Source organism: Pseudophryne corroboree, chromosome 4, assembly GCF_028390025.1.
Source record: "Pseudophryne corroboree isolate aPseCor3 chromosome 4, aPseCor3.hap2, whole genome shotgun sequence".
In the NCBI taxonomy this organism is placed as follows: Eukaryota; Metazoa; Chordata; class Amphibia; order Anura; family Myobatrachidae; genus Pseudophryne; species Pseudophryne corroboree.
In genome coordinates, this window is record NC_086447.1 from 33,406,117 (window position 1) to 33,424,539 (window position 18,423).

Here is an 18,423-nt window from a genome sequence, read left to right on the forward strand (position 1 = left end):
GTCAGCGTCCGGAGTCTTACCGGTATGCTGGGGCCGCGGGGCTGGCTTCCTTGGCGTTGTGCGGGCAGCGGCGGAGGTGGGCTGCTGCGCCGGATCCGTGGGCAGCAGTAGCGGAGGTGAGGGGGTCCGCTCGTGGCGGCGGGATGCCACTACAGCGGGTCGCTTTTGCTGAACCGTTGCTTGGAGACCAGGGGCAGTGAGCAATGTGGCTTTGCAAAAAGGTCTGCATTACTGGGCGCCGCCATGTTGGAGACCAAGTTTTAAGCATAGTTCCTGTTTCTTCCAGCCAATCCAGGGGAAGCTCTCCCTATAAAAGGGGGCTGGTTTAGGACAGGGATGCCAGTGCTTCAAGTTACAACCCTGTTGTAGGTGCTTTAGCCTGTGCTCCCAGGATTCTTGCTGTATCTTGGTTCCTCCTGATCCTGCTTGGTCGGTTCTCTGTTGCTGCTGCAGCCCTGCCGTTTCTTGCCTGCTACTGCCTGTGGAAGCGCTCCTGGAAAACCCGGTCCAGTAAGACTCTTTGGGCACAGTCGGACCCGGGTCTTCTGCCTCGTCTTTCAAGCCACACTCCACAGATCTCCTTCACCAGCCACGCCTTTGTACCACTGACCACAGCCTGCAGATTATTATCTTCAAGCCTCGTTTTCCAAACCACAGTCCACAGTCCTTGTCTCCAGCCACGTTTTCAACTACCATCCACAGTTCATCATCTACAGTCTCGTCTTTCAAATCACAGTCCACAGTTCTTCACCTCCAGCCACGTCTTTAACCATTGTACTTTAGCCTCAGTTCCCTACCTCAGCCCTGTACATAATAAATACTTTTCATTGACTCTCAAATCCCGCCTACGTTTTTCATTGCTCCGTGTCCCATGTGAAGGAACTATATCCAGCCCCCTCATCTGGTTCATTCACAGCCTGCTACCTCCTCGGGCAAATCTCAGCTGCCGGATCCTCAAACCCTGCCAGACGTGACACTGACTTGCTGAATGGGATTCGGCCACCGATATGGTTCAACCTGTCAAACTTTCCAATGGCTCCCTTACCACTAATAACCAACAGATAACAGAAATTCTGACGCCATTCTATGACTCATTATATATTCCACCTCGCAAACTGCCTCACACCCTGCCCCCTCGCCTTCTGATACTTCCCCACACACACACACACCTTCTGATACTCCCCCCGCGCCGCCGCTTCATCTCCTTCCACAACTAGTGAGACAAACTCATCTCTTGGTTCTAGTTGGAATCACCAGAAACTTCCTCAGGTCCCTCCTGACATGAATTCTCATCTGGCTGACCGTATCACTATAGAAGAAGTCTGAAATGCTATTAAACATCTGAAACCCACAAAAGCCCCTGGCCCAGATGGTCTTTTGTGCCGTACGGTCTCTCTGGCGAATTTTACAAAATGTTAGCACCATGACTGAAAATAATGTTAGTCTAAACTTATAATCAAATAATAAATCACCACACTATCCCTCTACACTTTAACTCTGCAATTATTAAAGTACTGGCCAAGCCTGGAAGAGACCTTTCTCATCCGGTATCCAAATGCCCCATATGAATCACACAAATCTCATGTAATGGCCACTTATCTGCTCCTTTCACGATTTACAAAGGCACAAGGCAAGGATGCCCCTTATCGCCACTATTATTCACACTTGCAATAGAACCCCTTGCGGTATAACTCCGTAGCAGTCAGATGCATTTTGGTTGGTGATGTTGAACGTAAGCTTGCCCTCTTCGCAGACGATATGCTGCTTTTCCTTACGGACTGTCACGGGCAACAGAAGAGTGGCGGCGGGGAGACGGAGCTCACCCATCCGGACGCTGCGTCTCCTCTCCTTGCGGCGCTGTGGTGGGCGGAGATGGCTGGTGAGAGCGGGCGATGGCTGTTTGGTCTGAGGTCTGGGAGGAAGGTGGTGTTGGGAGCTCCGTGCGCCCAGGGTCCTGGCGGCACAAAGCTGTGGGCACCGCCATCTTGCTTCTGGCACATGGCCTCAGGAGACCAATCATAGGCCAGATGCTGGTAATTTCGACTCCACCAATCCCAGGGGTGCCCAGGGTATTTCTGGGAGCATTCTAGGGCACTCTGGCGCCAGTGCAACGTCTGACACAGCCTAGTCTGCATGCTAGTGCTCTGTGCTCCCAGTTCCCAGAGTGTCCTCTCGCTCCTGTTCCTGTTGTTAATTGCAGCTCCATTTTCCAGAGTCTCCATCTGTCTAAGCTCACATGCTCCCTGCCCTGTACCGGCACCGTGTAAGTCCAACTGCTGACGCCGCTCCGCTACAGTTATCTCCGTCACCACTCCTCTCCTGTCTGCGAGGAAGTTATCCGGCTCCAGATCACGGTATTCCGGTGTCCTCAGTCCTCCAGGGATTCTCTTTCGGATTATCAGTACCCGTGTCATTCTTCTTTTCTTCATTATCCTCATCTTCAAGTTTTTAGCACTTCATGTGAAGGAACTTTATTCAACCAGCCCACTTCCATCCCGGAGAGATCATCTCCCAATTGGAACTCAGTTCAGTGGTTCTAGTTACAGTCATCACCTCAGGGGCATCTAAGAACTTTAACCCTTCAGCCCACTTCCATCCCGGAGAGATCATCTCCCAATTGGAACTCAGTACAATGTGGTTCTAGTTACAGTCATCACCTCAGGGGCATCTAAGAACTTTAACCCTTCAGCCCACTTCTTCCATCCCGGAGAGTCCGTCTCCCTACCGCAACCCAGCTTGGAACCACCAGTCACAGCTAGAACATTTACTGACCCTTTATCCACAATTCCTGCAGTGATGGATATCATCGCCTCATTCTGGGCCTTTTCAGGTTTTAAGATTAACATCGCCAAATCTGAGCTTCTACCTATCGCTGGATCTCTTGCTTCACTTCAATCAATTTCATCCATCTCCTCCTTCAAAATTACCCCAGACAAATGAATATACCTATTCGCCTCCGATCTTTCTCAACCCTATAAATCTAATTTTTTCCCATTTTTTTCCAAAATTGCCACTAGGGTGGCCAATCCCGGGATATTGGCCGGGATTCAATCTCGGGATTGGAGCTTCCAATCCTGGGGATTTTGGGATTAGAAAGCCCCCTCAGACGCTGCCAAACTCCCAGCTCCCCCTGCCCCCAGCTGTGCGCATTGCACAGCGTGACGTTAGGTCAGAGGTCACGCTGCGCAGTCTGACGCCATCCGCCCGTGCTGCCTGTATCACACCTCACCACCTGCAGCAAGTGAACCCGCCCGCGCTCCCAGAGGATGGTGAGTAGTTCTGTGGGCTGTACGGGTCTGGGAAGGGGGTGGGAGGCACTGAAGATTTTAATTTTAAAATCTTCAACCAAATCCTGGTATCCCGGAAATCCAGGGATTGATTATTTTTTAATCCAGATACCCAGGATTGAAAAAAAGGCCCAGGATTGGCCTCACTAGTTGCCACTCTCTATTGACAGCTGGAAATCTCTCCCCCTCTCATTACTGGGTCGGTTAGCAGTAGTCAAGAGTATTATCTTTCCTGAACTATTTTACCTAATACAAATGCTACCAGTTGGCTTAACTAATTTGATCTTCATTATTTCAACCGCCTCACCTCTAGGTTATTATGGCAGCAATAAATACCTAGGCTAGCCCTAACCAAACTACAATCCACCCGCTTAAATGGTGGTATGGGAGCCCTTATTTATTCTTGTACGCCTTAACGGTATTCTTTACATATATTAGCGACCGGATAGTAAATATTTCCACCTATACTGACAATACACAAGTCCTAACCTTATTCCAGGCCACTGATATCCCTCCTACCATGCTTACTAATATCTTATTCCATCACTCATACTATGCTCAGATATCTAATAACAGGAAATTACTCAGAGACCCTATCAGTTCTCCTTACATACCTCTCTGGGGTAACCCGTCTTTCCCACTGTGACCGAGCGGTCCCGTACGAGAGCCCTCACCGCTTCTCATCCCATCCCAGTCACAGAATGGAGTTTTAGGTCACATGGGACCTGGTCAATTAGGGGATTCCCGCTTACCATCAGTAACCGCCTGTTACTGACTCTGCCCACTGCGCAGTGGGTGGGTACTACGCTGCCACCAACAGACTCCTACCCTGCTGTGTCGTCTGGAACCATGGTTCTGCTCTGTATGCATCGACACGCTGTCTTACCACACATGTGTGGTGTTGACGAATCCCCACTAGTCACTTGACTAGGGCTCTACCCGGTAGCTGGCTGGAGGTTGAGCTTGGAGACACTGGGTGCACCCTGGACAGCCGGAAAACAGAGCTAGGTGTTGCCTAGCCCTGCAGGTCACAAGATGAAGCGGTCGTCTTGAGGCAGATCTTTATTTGCCCATGCACAGCCATGGCTTCCCCCCTCCTGGGACACAAAACTAAGTAAGTGCATTTTCCATTAAAACACATTTAAATACACTGTACGTGTCTCTTTAAATATACACAGAGCCTGTTCCCTGCAAAGTCTCCACATACCCAGGCACTGCAGTTGGGGGATCTGCTATCCCCAGCTCACTGCTTCACATCACAATATATATTATTTTGTTTAAAACAAAACAAGGTATTTAAAGACTGTGCCCAGCCCTCAGCGCTGGGCTCCCCTAGCCCTGCAGCCTGGCTGCTAGGGCTCTCCTAGTGCTGGAGGTATGGAGGCTGGCTATATTGTTTCTGTGCAGGGTAAATACTGGCTGCTTTATTTTTACACTGCAATTTAGAATTGCGTTTGAACACACCCCACCCAAATCTAACTCTCTGCACATGTTACATCTGCCCCCCCCCCTGCACTGCACACATTACGTCTGCCCCACCTGCAACGCAGCATGGTTTTGCCCAATTGCTAACTTTTTTGGTTTACTAACAACTCTTAATAACCATTTTAATTGTGCCAATACCTTATTTAATCTCCGACTACTCCCTGAGCCGTTAGCCTATCTTTGTGCCAATTTTATAAACTGGGATCTAGGCGCAGACAAGATGGAGGCATTGCCATTCGTACTACCTCTTGTAGCTGTAGCCAACAAGGTGATATGTAGAGCATCATTGTATATTACTGGCGCTTTAACTTATCAGGCCGAACCCGCCGAGAAGCTGCAAGCAGCCGCTTTGTATAAATTGAGTTGTGGGTAGTGTTGGGACATCCAGGTAAGCCAGACGTCTGGGGAGAAGAGATAGATGTGTGTGCTGTCAGCTTACCGGTGTACATCAGCAATACATATGTAGGTTACCACGATTCCAGTGATGTAAGCAGATAAGACCACAGCATGAGAGTATAGGTAACATTTACACTCCGCCCCGGGGAAGAATAAGTCATCAATGGGACAAATTACCGTCAGGGAGCGCCCACACCTTTCACAGGTCTTGACGAGTCTTTTTTTTTTTTTTTTCATTCTTGGCACTGCTGTGTTTAGAAACATAGAATTTGTCGGCAGATAAGAACCACTTGGCCCATCTAGTCTGCCCCTTTTTTACCATATTTTATATCTCAAACCTTATTTGATCCTTATTTCTTTGTAAGGATATCCTTATGTCTATCCCATGCATGTTTAAATTGCTCTACTGTCTTACCCTCTACCACCTCTGATGGGAGGCTATTCCACTTGTCCTCTACTCTTTCTGTGAAGTAATTTTTCCTCATATTTCTCCTGAACCTCCCCCCTCCAGTCTCAGTGCATGTCCTCGTGTCCTATTGCTTCTCTTCATTTGGAGAATGTTTCCCTCCTGGACTTTCTTAAAACCCTTGATATATTTGAAAGTTTCTATCATGTCCCCCCTTTCCCTTCTCTGCTCCAAACTGTACATAGTGAGATTTCTTAGTCTTTCTGGGTAAGATGTGTGGTGTAGGCCATGCACCATTTTAGTTGCCCTTCTTTGTACAGTCTCTAATGTATTAATATCCTTTTGAACATATGGCCTCCAGAGCTGAACACAGTATTCTAGATGAGGCCGTACCAATTACCTATACCAGAGGTTCCCAAACGCGGTCCCCAAGGCACCCCAACGGTCCAGGCCCTAAATGAATCCATGCCTGGCCACAGGTGACTTAAATAGCAGATTAGTCAATTTGATTTAACCATCTGTGCCAAGCCAAAGATATACCTAAATCCTGGACTGTTAGGGCGCCCAGAGGACCGCGCCTGGGAACCTCTGACCTATACAGTGGCATTATTACTTCTTTCTTTCTGCTGCGGATTCCTCTCCCAATGCATTGCTTTGTTACATTTCTTACCCATACCTCCCAACATTGCCCTCTCCAGGAGAGACAGAATGCCCCGTTCCCGAACTTCCCTGTCAATGCATGAATGCCATCACCTGTGGTGAAACACCTTTCTGCTCTATTAACCTGTTCAACTAAGAAGCCAGCAATCATAAATTAAGAGGAAATTCCAGAAGCAGAGCACCTCGTCCCTCCTGGAGAGGGTCATGTCAGGAGGCATGCTTACCTGCCTTTAAATCACCTGAAATAGTGACTCCTAGATCCCTTTCCTCCTCAGTAGTTTCCAGTATGGTGCCATTAATACTATATTTCTCTAACGTCCTAGTGGATGCTGGGGACTCCGTCAGGACCATGGGGATTAGCGGCTCCGCAGGAGACAGGGCACAAAAATAAAGCTTTAGGATCAGGTGGTGTGCACTGGCTCCTCCCCCTATGACCCTCCTCCAAGCCTCAGTTAGGTTTTTGTGCCCGTCCGAGCAGGGTGCAATCTAGGTGGCTCTCCTAAAGAGCTGCTTAGAAAAAGTTTTTAGGTTTTTTATTTTCAGTGAGTCCTGCTGGCAACAGGCTCACTGCATCGAGGGACTTAGGGGAGAGAAGTCAACTCACCTGCGTGCAGGATGGATTGGCTTCTTAGGCTACTGGACACCATTAGCTCCAGAGGGATCGAACACAGGCCCAGCCATGGAGTCCGGTCCAGGAGCCGCGCCGCCGACCCCCCTTGCAGATGCCGAAGATGGAAGAGGTCCAGAAGCAGGCGGCAGAAGACTTTTCAGTCTTCCTGAGGTAGCGCACAGCACTGCAGCTGTGCGCCATTGTTGTCAGCACACTTCACACAGCGGTCACGGAGGGTGCAGGGCGCTGGGGGGGCGCCCTGGGCAGCAATGTATAATACCTTTTTATGGCTAAAAAATACATCACATATAGCCCTTGAGGCTATATGGATGTATTTAACCCCTGCCAGATCTCACAAACTCCGGAGAAGAGCCCGCCGAAATAGGGGGCGGGGCTTATTCTCCTCAGCACACAGCGCCATTTTCCTGCTCAGCTCCGCTGTGAGAAAGGCTCCCAGGACTCTCCCCTGCACTGCACTACAGAAACAGGGTAAAACAGAGAGGGGGGGCACTTTTTTTGGCGATATTACTATATTTAAGCTGCTATAAGGATACAACACTTATATAGGGTTGTTCCCATATATATTATAGCGCTTGGGTGTGTGCTGGCAAACTCTCCCTCTGTCTCCCCAAAGGGCTAGTGGGGTCCTGTCTTCAATAGAGCATTCCCTGTGTGTCTGCTGTGTGTCGGTACGTGTGTGTCGACATGTATGAGGACGATGTTGGTGTGGAGGCAGAGCAATTGCCGGTAATGGTGATGTCACCCCCCAGGGAGTCGACACCGGAATGGATGGCTTTGTTTATGGAATTACGTGATAATGTCAGCACATTACAAAAATCAGTTGACGACATGAGACGGCCGGAAAACCAGTTAGTACCTGCCCAGGCGTCTCAGACACCGTCAGGGGCTGTAAAACGCCCTTTACCTCAGTCGGTCGACACAGACCCAGACACGGACACTGAATCTAGTGTCGACGGTGAAGAAACAAACGGATTTTCCAGTAGGGCCACACGTTATATGATCACGGCAATGAAGGAGGCTTTGCATATCTCTGATACTACAAGTACCACAAAAAGGGGTATTATGTGGGGGGTGAAAAAACTACCTGTAGTTTTTCCTGAATCAGAGGAATTGAATGATGTATGTGATGAAGCGTGGGTTAACCCAGATAGAAAAGTGCTAATTTCAAAAAAGTTATTGGCATTATACCCTTTCCCGCCAGAGGTTAGGGCGCGCTGGGAAACACCCCCTAAGGTGGATAAGGCGCTCACACGCTTATCAAAACAAGTGGCGTTACCGTCTCCTGATACGGCCGCCCTCAAGGATCCAGCTGATAGGAGGCTGGAAACTACCCTAAAAAGTATATACACACATACTGGTGTTATACTGCGACCAGCCATCGCCTCAGCCTGGATGTGCAGTGCTGGGGTGGTCTGGTCGGATTCCCTGACTGAAAATATTGATACCCTGGATAGGGACAGTATTTTACAGACTTTAGAGCAATTAAAGGATGCTTTTCTTTATATGCGAGATGCTCAGAGGGATATTTGCACTCTGGCATCGAGAGTAAGTGCGATGTCCATATCTGCCAGAAGAAGTTTATGGACACGACAGTGGTCAGGTGATGCGGATTCCAAACGGCATATGGAAGTATTGCCGTATAAAGGGGAGGAATTATTTGGCGTCGGTCTATCGGATTTGGTGGCCACGGCAACTGCCGGGAAATCCACCTTTTTACCTCAGACCCCCTCCCAACAGAAAAAGACACCGTCTTTTCAGCTGCAGTCCTTTCGGTCCTATAAGAAGCGGGCAAAAGGACAGTCATATCTGCCCCGAGGCAGAGGAAAGGGTAAGAGAGGGCAGCAAGCAGCTCCTTCCCAGGAACAGAAGCCCTCCGCGGGTTCTGCAAAGCCCTCAGCATGACGCTGGGGCTTTACAAGCGGACTCAGGAACGGTGGGGGGTCGACTCAAGAATTTCAGCGTGCAGTGGGCTTGCTCACAGGTGGACCCCTGGATCCTGCAGGTAGTATCTCAGGGTTACAGGTTGGAATTCGAGAAGTCTCCCCCTCGCCGGTTCCTAAAGTCTGCTTTGCCAACGTCTCCCTCAGACAGGGCGACGGTATTGGAAGCCATTCACAAGCTGTTTTCTCAGCAGGTGATAGTCAAGGTACCCCTCCTACAACAGGAAAAGGGGTATTACTCCACGCTATTTGTGGTACCGAAGCCGGACGGCTCGGTAAGACCTATTCTAAATCTGAAATCTTTGAACCTGTACATACAAAAATTCAAGTTCAAGATGGAATCACTCAGAGCAGTGATAGCGAATCTGGAAGAAGGGGACTTTATGGTGTCCCTGGACATAAAAGATGCTTACCTGCATGTCCCAAATTGCCCTTCACATCAAGGGTACCTCAGGTTCGTGGTGCAAAACTGTCATTATCAGTTTCAGAAGCTGCCGTTTGGATTGTCCACGGCACCTCGGGTCTTTACCAAGGTAATGGCCGAAATGATGATTCTTCTGCGAAGAAGAGGCGTATTAATTATCCCTTACTTGGACGATCTCCTGATAAGGGCAAGGTCCAGAGAACAGCTGGAGGACGGAGTAGCACTAACCCAAGTAGTGCTGCAACAACACGGGTGGATTCTGAATTTTCCAAAATCTCAGTTGACCCCGACAACACGTCTGCTGTTCCTGGGAATGATTCTGGACACGGTTCAGAAAAAGGTGTTTCTTCCGGAGGAGAAAGCCAAGGAGTTATCCGAACTTGTCAGGAACCTCCTAAAACCAAAAAAAAGTGTCTGTGCATCAATGCACAAGAGTCCTGGGAAAGATGGTGGCTTCTTACGAAGCAATCCCATTCGGCAGATTCCACGCACGAACTTTTCAGTGGGATCTGCTGGACAAATGGTCCGGATCGCATCTGCAGATGCATCAGCGGATAACCTTATCGCCACGGACAAGGGTGTCTCTTCTGTGGTGGTTGCAGAGTGCTCATCTGTTAGAAGGCCGCAGATTCGGCATACAGGACTGGGTCCTGGTGACCACGGATGCCAGTCTGAGAGGCTGGGGAGCGGTCACACAGGGAAGAAACTTCCAGGGAGTATGGTCAAGCCTGGAGATGTCTCTTCACATAAATATACTGGAGCTAAGAGCGATTTACAATGCTCTAAGCCTGGCAAAACCCCTGCTTCAGGGTCAGCCGGTGTTGATCCAGTCGGACAACATCACGGCAGTCGCCCACGTAAACAGACAGGGCGGCACAAGAAGCAGGAGAGCAATGGCAGAAGCTGCAAGGATTCTTCGCTGGGCGGAAGATCATGTGATAGCACTGTCAGCAGTGTTCATTCCGGGAGTGGACAACTGGGAAGCAGACTTCCTCAGCAGACACGATCTACACCCGGGAGAGTGGGGACTTCATCCAGAAGTCTTCCACATGATTGTGAACCGTTGGGAAAAACCAAAGGTGGATATGATGGCGTCTCGCCTCAACAAAAAACTGGACAGGTATTGCGCCAGGTCAAGAGACCCTCAGGCAATAGCTGTGGACGCTCTGGTAACACCGTGGGTGTTCCAGTCAGTGTATGTGTTTCCTCCTCTGCCTCTCATACCCAAAGTACTGAGAATTATACGGCAAAGGGGAGTAAGAACGATACTCGTGGCTCCGGATTGGCCAAGAAGAACTTGGTACCCGGAACTTCAGGAGATGCTCACGGAAAATCCGTGGCCTCTACCTCTAAGACGGGACCTGATTCAGCAGGGACCGTGTCTATTCCAAGACTTACCGCGGCTGCGTTTGACGGCGTGGCGGTTGAACGCCGAATTCTAAGGGAAAAAGGCATTCCAGAAGAGGTCATTCCTACACTGGTTAAAGCCAGGAAGGAGGTGACTGCACAACATTATCACCGCATTTGGAGAAAATATGTTGCGTGGTGTGAGGCCAGGAAGGCCCCCACGGAGGAATTTCAATTGGGTCGATTCCTACATTTCCTGCAAACAGGATTGTCTATGGGCCTCAAGTTGGGGTCCATTAAGGTTCAAATTTCGGCCCTGTCGATTTTCTTCCAGAAAGAATTGGCTTCAGTTCCTGAAGTCCAGACTTTTGTAAAAGGAGTACTACATATACAGCCCCCGGTTGTGCCCCCAGTGGCTCCGTGGGACCTTAATGTAGTTTTGGATTTTCTCAAATCCCATTGGTTTGAGCCACTCAAATCGGCGGATTTGAAATATCTTACATGGAAAGTAACCATGCTACTGGCCCTGGCTTCAGCCAGGAGAGTGTCAGAATTGGCGGCTTTATCGTATAAAAGCCCATATCTGATTTTCCATTCGGACAGGGCAGAACTGCGGACGCGTCCTCATTTTCTGTCTAAGGTGGTGTCAGCGTTTCACCTGAACCAGCCTATTGTGGTGCCTGCGGCTACTAGCGATTTGGAGGATTCCAAGTTGCTGGACGTTGTCAGGGCATTGAAAATATATATTTCAAGGACGGCTGGAGTCAGAAAATCTGACTCGCTGTTTATACTGTATGCACCCAACAAGCTGGGTACTCCTGCTTCTAAGCAGACGATTGCTCGTTGGATTTGTAGCACAATTCAACTTGCACATTCTGTGGCAGGCCTGCCACAGCCTAAATCTGTCAAGGCCCATTCCACAAGGAAGGTGGGCTCATCCTGGGCGGCTGCCCGAGGGGTCTCGGCATTACAACTCTGCCGAGCAGCTACGTGGTCGGGGGAGAACACGTTTGTAAAATTCTACAAATTTGATACCCTGGCTAAAGAGGACCTGGAGTTCTCTCATTCGGTGCTGCAGAGTCATCCGCACTCTCCCGCCCGTTTGGGAGCTTTGGTATAATCCCCATGGTCCTGACGGAGTCCCCAGCATCCACTAGGACGTTAGAGAAAATAAGATTTTACTTACCGATAAATCTATTTCTCGTAGTCCGTAGTGGATGCTGGGCGCCCATCCCAAGTGCGGATTGTCTGCAATACTTGTACATAGTTATTGTTACAAAAAAATCGGGTTGTTCTTGTTGTGAGCCGTCTGTTCAGAGGCTCCTACGTTGTCATACTGTTAACTGGGTTCAGATCACAAGTTGTACGGTGTGATTGGTGTGGCTGGTATGAGTCTTACCCGGGATTCAAAATCCTTCCTTATTGTGTACGCTCGTCCGGGCACAGTATCCTAACTGAGGCTTGGAGGAGGGTCATAGGGGGAGGAGCCAGTGCACACCACCTGATCCTAAAGCTTTATTTTTGTGCCCTGTCTCCTGCGGAGCCGCTAATCCCCATGGTCCTGACGGAGTCCCCAGCATCCACTACGGACTACGAGAAATAGATTTATCGGTAAGTAAAATCTTATTTTATCCTTTATGTCACCTGAAATAATTACTCCTAGATCCCTTTCCTCCTTAGTAGTTTCCAGTGTAGTGCCATTAATACTATATTTATCCTTGATGTCACCTGAAATAGTGACTCCTAGATTCCTTTCCTCCTCAGTAGTTTCCAGTATAGTGCCATTAATACTGTATTTATCCTTTATGTCAAATGAAATAGTGACTCCTAGATTCCTGTCCTCCTCAGTAGTTTCCAGTATAATGCCATTAATACTATATTTATCCTTTATGTCACCTGAAATAGTGACTCCTAGATCCCTTTCCTCCTCAGTAGTTTCCAGTATAGTGCCATTAATACTATATTTATCCTTTATGTCACCTGAAATAGTGACTCCTAGATCCCTTTCCTCCTCATTAGTTTCCAGTATAGTGCCATTAATACTATATTTATCCTTTATGTCACCTGAAATAGTGACTCCTAGATCCCTTTCCTCCTCATTAGTTTCTTGTATAGTGCCATTAATACTATAATTATCCTTTATGTCACCTGAAATAGTGACTCCTAGATCCCTTTCCTCCTCAGTAGTTTCCAGTATAGTGCCATTAATACTATATTTATCCTTTATATCACCTGAAATAGTGACTCCTAGATCTCTTTCCTCCTCAGTAGTTTCCAGTATAGTGCCATTAATACTTTATTTATCCTTTATGTCACCTGAAATAGTGACTCCTAGATCCCTTTCCTCCTCAGTAGTTTACAGTATAGTGCCATTAATACTATATTTATCCTGTCACCTGAAATAGTGACTCCTAGATCCCTTTCCTCCTCAGTAGTTCCCAGTATAGTGCCATTAATACTATATTTATCCTTTATGTCACCTGAGATAGTGACTCCTAGATCCCTTTCCTCCTCAGTAGTTCCCAGTATAGTGCCATTAATACTATATTTATCCTTTATGTCACCTGAAATAGTGACTCCTAGATCCCTTTCCTCCTCAGTAGTTTACAGTATAGTGCCATTAATACTATATTTATCCTTTGTCACCTGAAATAGTGACTCCTAGATCCCTCTCCTCCTCAGTAGCTCCCAGTATAGTGCCATTAATACTATATTTATCCTTTATGTCACCTGAAATAGTGACTCCTAGATCCCTTTCCTCCTCAGTAGTTTACAGTATAGTGCCATTACTACTATATGTAGCCTTTATGTCACCTGAAATAGTGACTCCTAGATTCCTTTCCTCCTCAGTAGTTTCCAGTATAGCGTCATTAATACTATATTTATCCTTTATGTCACCTGAGATAGTGACTCCTAGATCCCTTTCCTCCGTGGCGTAACTAGAAGTTTTTCTCCCCCAAGCCAAAAAATTCTTCGGCGCCCCCCCTCCCCCAATCCCCCATAATTGGCACTATTAAAGGGACAAACATGCGCGCACTGCAAAAAAAGGGGTGTGGCTTCGTTGGGATGGGCGTGGCTTTGCATAAAGGGGCGTGACATTGCAGGAAAAGACTTCCTTATACCCGAGTTTTGCAACCTGCACGCCCATACGTTGGCCACCACAGGAAAGAAAAATAATCCTGATTCATGCCCCTTACATTATTTGTCATTTTTCCTCCTTATAGTAATGCCCAGTATACATTATGCCACATACTGCAATGGCCCTTAGACATTATTCCACACACAATAATGCACATGACACAATATGCACACACCATAATGCCCCCGACACATTATGCCACACACTGTAATGCCTGTGACACATTATGCCACACACCGTAATGCCTGTGACACATGACGACAGGAATCGTAATGCCCGTTATACATTATGCTACACACTGCAATGCCCCTGATACATTATAGCACATACAATGTCTGTGACACATTATGCCACACACCGTAATGCCTGTGACACATTATGCCACACACCGTAATGCCTGTGACACATGACGACAGGAATCGCAATGCCTGTTATACATTATGCTACACACTGCAATGCCCCTGATACATTATAGCACATACAATGTCTGTGACACATTATGCCACACACCGTAATGCCTGTGACACATTATGCCACACACCGTAATGCCTGTGACACATGACGACAGGAATCGCAATGCCCGTTATACATTATGCTACACACTGCAATGCCCCTGATAGATTCTAGCACATACAATGCCTGTGACACATTATGACACACACTGCAATGACCCTGAGACATTATACCACATACCACAATGCCCGTGATATAGTATACAACACACAGTAATGCCTGACACATACCGCAATGCCCGTTATACATTATGCCACACTGCAATGACCCTGAGACATTATACCACATACCACAATGCCCGTGATATAGTATACAACACACCGTAATGCCTGACACATTATGACACACACCGCAATGTCCGTGATACATTATGCCACACACTGCAATGACCCTGAGACATTATACCACATATCACAATGCCCGTGATATAGTATACCATACACCGTAATGCCTGTGACACATACCGCAATGCCCGTTATACCCTATGCCACACACCGCAATGCCCGTTTTACATTATGCCACACTGCAATGCCCCTGAGACATTATACCACAATCCCCGTGATATAGTATGCCACACACCGTAATGCCTGTGACACATTATGACACACACCGCAATGTCCGTGATACATTATGCCACACACCGTAATGCCCATTACACATTAAGTCTTACAGTAAGGCCTCTAATTACTTTTAAATTACCTGCTCGTTGCCAGGGGTTTCATGCTCTTGGTTCCATGCACGGTGCCAGGGGTTTTCATGCTCAGGGTGTCATGCTCGTTGCCAGGTGTTTCATGCACTGGGTGTCATGCTCGTTGCCAGGGGTTTCATGCACTGGGTGTCATGCTCGTTGCTAGGGGGTAGTGCTTGTTGCTAGGGCTGTGCTCCCAGTGCCACATATGTCCCCAGTGCCAGATATTCCCCCACGGTGCCAGGTACTCACATGCCCCCAGTGCCAAATATAGCCCCCCCCCCCAGTGCCACATATGCCCCCAGTGCCAGATATTCCCCCACAGTGTCAGGTGCTCACATGCCCCCAGTGCCAAATATAGCCCCCCCTCCATGTGCCAGGTACACATACAGTGCCATATATGCCCCCTCAGTGCTCCCCTCAGTGCCATATATCAGAGAGAGACAGAATGCCCCGTTCCCGAACTTCCTTGTCAATGCATGAATGCCATCACCTGTGGTGAAACACCTTTCTGCTCTATTAACCTGTTCAACTAAGGGGCCAGCAATCATAAATTAAGAGGAAATTCCAGAAGCAGAGCACCTCGTCCCTCCTGGAGAGGGTCATGTCAGGAGGCATGCTTACCTGCCTTTAAGTCACCTGAAATAGTGACTCCTAGATCCCTTTCCTCCTCAGTAGTTCCCAGTATAGTGCCATTAATACTATATTTATCCTTTATGTCACCTGAAATAGTGACTCCTAGATCCCTTTCCTCCTCAGTAGTTTCCAGTATAGTGCCATTAATACTATATTCAGCCTTTATGTCACCTGCAATAGTGACTCCGAGATCCCTTTCCTCCTCAGTAGTTTCCAGTATAGTGCCATCACTACTATATTTATCCTTGATGTCACCTGAGATAGTGACTCCTAGATCCCTTTCCTCCTCAGTAGCTCCCAGTATAGTGCATTAATACTATATTTATCCTTTATGTCATCTGAAATAGTGACTCCTAGATCCCTTTCCTCCTCAGTAGTTTCCAGTATAGTGCCATTAATGCTATATTTATCCTTTGTCACCTGAGATAGTGACTCCTAGATCCCTTTCCTCCTCAGTAGTTTACAGTATAGTGCCATTAATACTATATTTATCCTTTGTCACCTGAAATAGTGACTCCTAGATCCCTTTCCTCCTCAGTAGTTCCCAGTATAGTGCCATTAATACTATATTTATCCTTTATGTCACCTGAGATAGTGACTCCTAGATCCCTTTCCTCCTCAGTAGCTCCCAGTATAGTGCCATTAATACTTTATTTATCCTTTATGTCACCTGAAATAGTGACTCCTAGATCCCTTTCCTCCTCAGTAGTTCCCAGTATAGTGCCATTAATACTATATTTATCCTTTATGTCACCTGAAATAGTGACTCCTAGATCCCTTTCCTCCTCAGTAGTTTACAGTATAGTGCCATTAATACTATATTTATCCTTTGTCACCTGAAATAGTGACTCCTAGATCCCTTTCCTCCTCAGTAGTTCCCAGTATAGTGCCATTAATACTATATTTATCCTTTATGTCACCTGAAATAGTGACGCCTAGATCCCTTTCCTCCTCAGTAGTTTACAGTATAGTGCCATTAATACTATATTTATCCTTTGTCACCTGAAATAGTGACTCCTAGATCCCTTTCCTCCTCAGTAGCTCCCAGTATAGTGCCATTAATACTATATTTATCCTTTATGTCACCTGAAATAGTGACTCCTAGATCCCTTTCCTCCTCAGTAGCTCCCAGTATAGTGCCATTAATACTATATTTATCCTTTGTCACCTGAAATAGTGACTCCTAGATCCCTTTCTTCCTCAGTAGTTCCCAGTATAGTGCCATTAATACTATATTTATCCTTTATGTCACCTGAGATAGTGACTCCTAGATCCCTTTCCTCCTCAGTATCTCCCAGTATAGTGCCATTAATACTATATTTATCCTTTACGTCACCTGAGATAGAGACTCCTAGATCCCTTTCCTCCTCAGTATCTCCCAGTATAGTGCCATTAATACTATATGTATCCTTTATGTCACCTGAGATAGTGACTCCTAGATCCCTTTCCTCCTCAGTAGTTTCCAGTATAGTGCCATTAATACAATATTTATCCTTTATGTCACCTGAGATAGTGACTCCTAGATCCCTTTCCTCCTCAGTAGTTCCCAGTATAGCGCCATTAATACTATATTTAGCCTTTGGATTTTTGAGACCCAAGCGCATGATTTAGCATTTTTTTGGCATTAAACTGTAATTGCCACACTCTTGACCATTCCTCTAGTCTACCTAGATCCTCAATCATTTGTTTTACCCCTCCTGGTGTGTCTACCCGGTTGCATACCTTTGTCTCATCTGCAAAGAGGCATACTTTCCCTTTAATGCCATTTGCAATGTCAACAATAAAGATATTAAAAAGCACTGGTCCAAGTACAGATCCCTGGGGTACTTCACTGGTAACATTTCCCTCCTGTGGATGCACAGGAGGGAAATGTGGGGAAAGTTGTCCACAGCATCCAATCAGATTCTAGCTGCCATTTTATGTAATGTATTAGATAAATGATAGCTACAATCTGATTTGAAGCTGCGGGCGATACCTTCACTTTCCCTCCTTAGAAGGTCTGATACTTCTCCCGCTTAGATTATAGACTTCAGTGAAAACACATTTTCGGTACATCTCTGCGTAAATTGGTGGCACTTTATAAATAAACGATAATAAATCTGGAGACTTCTTCCACCATTTACAAAGCACGGGTGTCATCATGGTGAGCACTGTATACTCCCCTTTTAAATTCATAAATAGAAGCAAGTTAGCCAAGCTACGTAGTGACGCTTTTCTCAGCGGGTTACTGACGGTGTGACTCCGCTCACCACCAGGTTACTAAAGGGAGTAGTTGGTGGTGTGGATAGTGAAAGAACTATCCCGCCGGCCTAGCTCCTCCCCCCCGGTTATGTGGCTCCTCCCCCTGATGTCAGAGGTACTTAAGCCCATTTGGTTCTAGCATCTACCTTGGACAAAGCCAAGTGGTGTGTGGCTGAACTTGCCTACACATGGATTCTATCTATCTTAAGCACACCACCAGCCACAAATGGTATGAGCCAGGAGTAACCTACCATATGTCACTTTTTGCACTTTTAAAACTTTTTAAATAATTTATTGTTGTGCTATGGACTAAGCTGTGCACTGTGCCACAATTTATGCTTATTATCTGTATGTTCAATAAAATTGTACCTTCCCCTTTTTTATCCATACCAGAAAATTTGAGTGTGGTTTATTATGGGAGATACATCAGTTCCAGTAATCTGGAATCAATATCCCTCAAGAACAGAGGCGGATTGGCCATAGGGTTTACAGGGAAGATTCCCGGTGGGCCGATGCACCCGTGGGGCCTTTTTGGTTTGAGGACATGTGGTCCTTTTTATAGACATAATGAATATGATGCAAAATAATTTTTATATATGAAAATGACTTTGCCACTTAGCCTGTGATTGC